The sequence below is a fragment of the Anastrepha obliqua genome, chromosome 3 (assembly GCF_027943255.1).
Source record: "Anastrepha obliqua isolate idAnaObli1 chromosome 3, idAnaObli1_1.0, whole genome shotgun sequence".
Classification (NCBI taxonomy): domain Eukaryota; kingdom Metazoa; phylum Arthropoda; class Insecta; order Diptera; family Tephritidae; genus Anastrepha; species Anastrepha obliqua.
This window is the reverse complement of record NC_072894.1, coordinates 133309765-133315940: the sequence shown is the minus strand read 5'-3', so window position 1 is coordinate 133315940 and position 6176 is coordinate 133309765.

Below are 6176 nucleotides of genomic sequence, written 5' to 3'. Positions count from 1 at the left end.
TTTTTTTCGTTTTTTTTTTTTTAAATATAAATGGATAATGGTTAAAAAAGCTCCAATGATTAATAAAACATATAAATTGAAACTAAAAATTCAAGGATGATCAGGAAAAAAGACGATTGTTTCTTAGTTATTCATATGCGTTGATTTGAAATTTAAAAACAATCTTCTTTTTTCCTGTTTTCAATTTATATTTTATATATATTTTATATTTACTCAAAAACAAAATGAAAAACAAAAAATATTGTTTATGCCAAAGCGCTTGAATAAAGAATAAAGAAATAAATAATATGAAAACCATATATTTTCTGTTCTAAACCATATCTATTCTATTTTAGTGTGCCCAGCGAAGGGGGCCGGGTTTGCTAGTCTTCTAATAAACAAAGGCACAACTTTTGCTTGCTCAATGCTTTGATGTGACGAAGGTACGGAGGAAAGGGTCACATGCGGTATTCTTATTTTGGCACTTATAAGCAGTTAGTCTCATAAATTCTGTTGGTGTATAACTAAGATGTGATGTAAATTCAAGTGCTTAAATACCTTCTAACTCAAGGAAAACGCTAAAATGGAACGTTCACTTGTTTCCGAAATATTCTGAACTGCAACTGGAATATCTGGGCTTACCCATCCAGTCTAGGCCTATCACTTTGCAGCATTACCCTTAAATGTATGCTGAATATTTCTTCCTCAATAGTATAAAAATAGCAAAATTATTTCACTTCACTTCAACCTTTTTACTTCGTGTTATAAATCCTTAAAAAATGCTATAATTTAAAATTCTGTGTAAGCAAAAAGTAAAATACATCCGAATAATTCCTTTTTCAAGTACTGCCCACTCGCAGCCATGCGCATATAATTACTTATTTTAAAGCAATTAATTTTCGTAAATGACCAAACCAAACTGTCACGAGGGTCAGTTAGTTTGCAATTTCATAAGCCTCACTCAACTGTTGTCAAGCCAAGCGGCTTTGGAAGGGATGCGGAGGGAGGGCGAATTGTGCATTCACTTATATCAAATGAAGCGAGTAGTTGGAAGTGGCTGGAGACATTTTTCTAGGGCCATAAAACATGAAAACCAATAAACTAAACTGCAACGCACGACTGAGTATACCACCAAGGCGTAGACCGAGACAGGCTGACTGGCAGCGAGCGATATACATTTTCCTAACTAACAAGCCAACCTTAAAAGAAGATTTGCCGCACACTTACACATAAGCACAAGCATTGGCAAACTGGCATTGTGATAGTGTAAGTGTATGTATGTACATACACAAATCTAAAGGCTTGTCGTAATTGCACAACCTTTCCAAATTCGCCTCACTTTCTGCAAAAAACAAAAAAAAAGATACCAAAAATTACTCATACGCAACTGTGCACCAACACTATGAAGCAACTGATATGCACAAAAAAGATTTTCCAACCTTTGAATGGCACCTAAATTTTGGTCAGCTCTTGCTGCATCAACCCCTTTCATTGCCATGCCAGTATCAAGTGGCAAGTATTGCAGCTGTGCCCGTTATAGCACCAGTGATCAACTGCCGTCATGTGACTCCGTTAGCTTTGCTGAGTTGTGTTGTTATTTTTGGCGGTGACCGCAATTTTTGGCCGCAGTCGTCCCAACACCAGCTGCTGCTATTCTTAGTGCTATGCTATGGTTGCTTCACCTCCGCCCTCCTCTCTCAATCCCTCTCAGATTTGCTGCAAGCCTAATCGGATATCGTTGGGACGCATGCTGCATGCTACAATGGTGTTACAATAGCGCCTGCAGCGCCTCAAACTATTCACGCAGTAAGGACATTTAGTGGACACCAAGCGAATGCGGTTAAGCATAGTTCATGACTCCACAACTCTGACTGTTCCATTTGCATCAACGGCGGCATGAAATTCGTGCACAATTTTGGACTGCCATAGTCAGTGGCAAAAGGAAATCGCCATTATCGGATGGTTAGTTAAATGGGGGTGGTTGGTATTTGAGTGTATGTGCGTGTAGTTTGGAATTTTCGTCCACTGGCATGCATGAAGTCATCGGATTAGGTTGCTTTTTTCTGGAGGGGAAAGGAGCAATTAATAAGGTTAAAGGGAATTTTTGCCATAGGAAACTGGAATAATTATTATGCACTTTGCTGGCAGCGCTCGGAATGACTTTAGAATACGCCAAAATTGTCGAAAAAGTAAACTTGGGTAAAACTTTAAATTTATGCGGAAATTCTTAACTAACTCTTAAGAAGAAAACTATGAAGATTTTGATAACAAATCTTTCTAATGACATACTAAATGTGTTTTTTCCCGTAGGTTTAAAATCATAATTCCAAGCCGCGATGAATAGGAACTGGGAGGATCGCGGGTCGATCCCAGTAGTCTCGAATGATTCACAAACGATTCGTTAACAAATACTGGGATTGGTGTGGGTATCTATAGTCCAAACACGAAAATCTCCGAAATAATGGGCAAATTGCCTAATGTCTTTCAGGTTGAAATTGAAGCAACTTCAATGTGTGGAAGAATAAATGGTATGAGGGGCAACAAGTGTGCGCACATAGCTTTATAATCGGAGAGTTAAGCTGTCTTAAAACCTGCACTAACTTCCTATTCTATGCAATCGAAACTAGTGCACGAATGCCTTAGCAACCTTAACCAACTTAGTGCAACAAATAAAATTGTACTTTGCCATTTTCGCGCCCCAGAACCACTCTGTGGTATCAATTGGGCGGAGGCTAAACGCAGGGTAAGTAGTTGGGAGAATACTTCAGGAATTACCCATTGGGAAGTTATTTATTCGACCGCGCTCCTCCTCCTATTTGTGGTGTGCGTCTTGATGTTGTTTCACATATCGACGGACCTACAGTTTTAAGCCGACTCTGAAATGTAGATATTTTTTATGAGGAGCTTCGAATCAATGTACTCCGTACTCCGGATGGTAGTCACACACCTACCCACTCGGTTTAGTAAGTTATTTAGTTATATAAAAATTTTAATACGAGTAGCTTCGTGTTCTGGTATATATTCTCATGGACTCGGAATTGAGAAATCTGTGCGTCTCCCTAATAGCAGCAGCGTCTTCCAAGCGGAAGTACTAGCAATTGGGGAAGCCTATAGGTTACTAATCGCAGATTTCTCTTTTAAGGGCAATATCGCTATTCTTTCGGATAGCCAAGCTGCAATCCAGGCGCTGGACGCGACTATAACAACCTCTAAAGTGGTGGAGCAAAGTAGGAATAGCCTCACCAACTTGAGTGAAAACCATAGAGCAACCTTAATTTGGGTCCCGGGACACCGGAACATAGAAGGTAACGAAAAAGCTGATGAACTGGCAAGAAGGGGATCTGCCTTGAATAGCGCTCTTGCAGTACCAGTATTCACTCCACCAGGTGCGGTCAAGAATGCAATTTCCCTAAAATACCTTCGAATTGCAGATTGTAGATGGAGAGACCAAATGAAATGCAAAATCAGCAGAACGTTATGGCCCACCTACAACCTCAAGCAATCGTCGACATTAATAAATATGAAACGACGGGTCACCTGTAGACTTACGGCAGTCATAACTGGCTTCTGCGCTATCGGAGAACAAGCCGCCAAAATGGGCATCCCTCACAACACATACTGTCATAGTTGTAAACAACCGGAGAAAAAAGAAACAATCCTCCATTTCCTCTGTGAATGCCCTGCCCTATGGAAGGACAGAATGTTAACCCTGGGCAAACCGCTGTTCGAGAATCTCGAGCAACTGTCTGGCCTAGACGTCAACAACCTAATAAGGTTCCTAAACCGCACAGACTGGATATAGTCCTGCTGCAAATAACTGTTAAACAATTTGGTAACGAGGATGTGGCAACAAAATGGTGCGGAAGCGCTAGTTGGATTCTGGATGAATCACCACTTTAACTAACCAACCAACCAGCTTCGTGTTATAAAAACTAACCTCTGAGGAGTTGTTCCATACCTGCGTCTATTCTCTGCAGCACCCAGCACTATGCTTACCCTTCCTCACCTTAAGTAGCTGGACCCGCTTAGGCTGTCCATTTACATGTTACTTATAGAACTTGTACTTGTGTATGTAAATCGTTCTCACACACTTACATACGAGTATATATACACACTTACTTATTATATATTGAAAAATGTGTCTGCTTCCAATACAACGCATGCGGTGGCTTGGCTGTGACGCAATGGATGTGCCCTCATGCCACTACGACCCATCAAAGTAGCGTAATGTCACCCAGTGACTCTGTAGCTGTTGCCTGTGACGCTTCCATTTTATTGCTGCTGGGCACTGCTGGTGGAAGCTTTTTGTCAGCAGCACATATATACACATGCGTACACAACTACACATATGCATAGCTACCGTAACGAGCAGACGGAAGTTGAGGTTTTTGTTGGTCAACCATCACTGTTGCGCGCATTTTGACGTGTGTGCTGTCCGAAAAGTAATGGCATGAAAAGTAAAGGCATGCAAAACAACCAGGCAGGCAGGCGGGCAGGCGGGCTTCCAGCTTCAGGCTAAAAGTATCACTTGTCAGATTAATTTACGTGTTTGTTGAGGCGGCCGCAGCATTGGTGGGGGCTAGGCAAAAGGAAAATAAACAACACACAACAGCAGCAAACAAACAGCAACTGTGCTGTGGAGGACGATGAGCTTAACAAAGAAATCAGGCAGCAAGCAGCACCCATGCGGAGTACATATAATATATATATATATGTGTGTGTGTGTGTGTTTAGCGTGTCATCCGTGACCCAAAGGCGAAAGGATTCAGTAGGGCTCGAGCCGAGGTGCCTGAGCTCATTGAGTGTGCACAGAAGAAGAGTAGCTGATTTGCGGCGCAAAGGGAGTGGACAACTCCTGCACTTGCATAGTGCACTACACTGCGGCAGCAACAGCGCTCCTGTTTATTTACTTTTAGTGTGGCTTGTTGGTCTTCCTCTTCACTGCGGTTGTTGTTTCTGTATTTTCTTTGCGTATGCAAAAAGGAAGCCAAGCAACAGGGGAAGCCTGTAAAAGGAAATGCAGTATTGCTTGTAAAAGTTTTGATTTTCCTGATGAAATAGTAGACATTGTGTGCACGTGTGCGTGTGTGTTGGTATGTGCATTTGTATGTGTTTATATGATTATTTTTTATACCCAACACAGTTTGTAACGAGACATTTCCAGGTGAGTTTCAAAGCTTACGAATTATTGAAAGTGAATGCACTATGAATTACGACTGATGAGTTATGAATCATTAATTGTGATTTATGAATAATTAATTGTGAACTATATTCTGTAAATTATGAATGATGAACTAGTAGCAATTAGCTATGAACTAACAACTATCTGTCTGATGGACTGAACTGACCCCTGAGCACAAATTATGAGCTGTGAGTTTCGAGTTACGCATGTTGAATTATGAACTATGAATTATGAATTATGGGTTATGAATTATGAATTATGAATTATGAATTATGGATTATGAATTATGAATTATGAATTATGAATTATGAATTATGAATTATGAATTATTAATTATGAATTATGAATTATGAATTATGAATTATGAATTATGAATTATGAATTATGAATTATGAATTGTGAATTGTGAATTGTGAATTATGAATTATGAATTATGAATTATGAATTATGAATTATGAATTATGAATTATGAATTACGAATTATGAATTATGAATTATGAATTATGAATTATGAATTATGAATTATGAATTATGAATTATGAATTATGAATTATGAATTATGAATTATGAATTATGAATTATGAATTATGAATTATGAATTATGAATTATGAATTATGAATTATGAATTATGAATTATGAATTATGAATTATGAATTATGAATTATGAATTATGAATTATGAATTATGAATTATGAATTATGAACTATGAATTATGAATTATGAATTATGAATTATGAATTATGAATTATGAATTATGAATTATGAATTATGAATTATGAATTACGAATCCTGAATTATAAACTACGAATTATGGATTATGAATTATGAATTATGAATTATGAATTATGAATTATGAATTATGAATTATGAATTATGAATTATGAATTATGAATTATGAATTATGAATTATGAATTATGAATTATGAATTATGAATTATGAATTATGAATTATGAATTATGAATTATGAATTATGAATTATGAATTATGAATTATGAGTTATGAATTATGAATTA